This window comes from Haplochromis burtoni, unplaced genomic scaffold (genome assembly GCF_018398535.1).
Source record: "Haplochromis burtoni strain Fernald_Lab_line unplaced genomic scaffold, NCSU_Asbu1 Contig_669, whole genome shotgun sequence".
Taxonomy (NCBI): Eukaryota; Metazoa; Chordata; class Actinopteri; order Cichliformes; family Cichlidae; genus Haplochromis; species Haplochromis burtoni.
In genome coordinates, this window is record NW_024583030.1 from 150630 (window position 1) to 152783 (window position 2154).

Sequence of the window (2154 nt, forward strand, 5' to 3'; positions counted from 1 at the left end):
TCAGTGTAAAACTGTGTTTTATTTAAGGTGGACAGGACACATTATTTACACTGAACACGGGTCAGAGGCTCACAGGCAGTAAAAATCACATTAAATGAAAACGAGGCAGAAGATGAAATATCAGAAACACCAGCACGTCAGTGACTCACAGCGACGCCGACAGCGTGTCTGATTATCAGGAACTGTTTTGGGACAAAGAGCTCAGAGGCGTTTCCCTCCTTTGTTTGTGGGCGGAGCCTTCCAGGTATGTGCTGCTCACCTTCTTCACTGTGAGCAGATTATCTGGATTTACCAACAACAACAAAGTTCTGCATCAGAAACTGTGATAAACGAACAGAAGTGCTTCAGATATCAGACTATTTTTATTTACTCGCAACAGTAACTAAACAGCTCTGAGTCTGCTTATTATTATTATTATTATTATTGTTATTATTATTATTATTGTTATTATTATTATTATTATTATTGTTATTATTATTACCTCTATTTAACCTGAAAGTCTCTCTGAGAAGCAGCAGAATGAACTCAAAACATCCCAAAATGCTGCAAATGCAACATAAAAGATCAAATCCATGACACAATATACAAAAGTCATAACTTAAAACATTACTGACATCAACATGTGTCCTTCACTGGATTCCTTATTGGCTTTTACATTCACGGGTCTGAGCATCAAGTGCTCAGTGATGTGAGCAGGGAACCAGCAGGAGTTCATCAAAAGTCGTGGGACCAAATCAGGACGATGCCGGGGCCGAGCCGGCGAGTGGCCACAGTCACCGACTCAACCAAGCCTCCACAAACTGATGATTTAAGAACACAGGTATCAGTGTCTGACTAATAGCACTGCTCTTCATGCTAATACAACAGCTGGATTCTGCCTGTGTGGACATATATCTGCTGTTATCCCCACGTTCACAAGTCTGACAGTCCGTGTCCAGACTCAGAGCTGGTCTGAGTTCAGTGTTTCATTAAAAGTCCTTTGATTCAAGATTTATTTGCTCCCCGTCTCATGTGATGGGCTCAGTTTCACTGGTGATGGCAGCTGTCCTGGTCACTCATATAAAACCAAAGAGAAAAGTCATAAAATCACCAAAATTAGAGGAACGCATCCTGTGACAATGATGAATAATCATGAGTCATAAAATCACGCCCTCAGTTACAAACGATCATCTTAAGCCTTTGTTGCGTTCGTCCAGTCTGTGAGCCTTAAAGCGTCTGTGGTGAAACTGAGGCTTTAACCACAGTGGTCCTGTTCTGCTTCCCCCCACGTGACCTGAACGCACCGTCGGCCCCGCAGCGGCTCTGGGAACCTCGGCGCAGACCTCCCCGCTCACATGCATGAGTAGCTGCTGCTCGGCTCCACAACGGCGCTACAGTTCATCAGTAATTGTGCAGAGAAGGGCGCATTATCTTTTCCCATCATTCCCACTCAGTAACTGGGCCTTTCAGCTGGGAGATAAAGGCTTGTTGTGTCTCTGGGAGAGGAGCAGATTCACCACACAAGCTGAGACTGATGGGTTCCTCCAGGAAGGTCTCAGAGCTGAACACGGATTCATCGTCATACGCTGTGATTTCAGACACGGGACGGACAAACAGAACCTCGTGCACCTTCACAGCAGAACCAACATGTCTACTCCATAAAGCAGTGGACGATGTCATGGTGGTTATGTCCATCTTTTACATACAGTCTGATCAGAACTTTGGTGCTCGTGCAGCTTTACGTCTTTTATCTGAAAAACTGGTTTTAATATAAAATCAGCTGGAAAAAACACTCATGGTAAAGACTGTATATAAAAGATGGATGCAGCCACTGTCACTTGGTATTTTTAAGCCTCAACATGAGCATTCAGGCTGCTGACCTCTGGTCACAGTTAGCGAGCAGTTCCTGGCTGTTGATTGGTGAAAGCAGTCACAAAGACGAGTACACTGCTGCAACACAAACATATCATGACATCACCTGCAGGTACAACTTTTACTTTGAAACTACAGGCCTCCATTTCCTGTGTTTGCATGTAAGTAGCATCTTTCATGCAAACTATAGTCTGTGGGGACAGACTCACTGCTGAGCCTGTGGTGGACTTTAGAGGAACTAAAGGTTTGTCAGCCACACATACACACACACACACACGCGCACACACACACACACACACACAC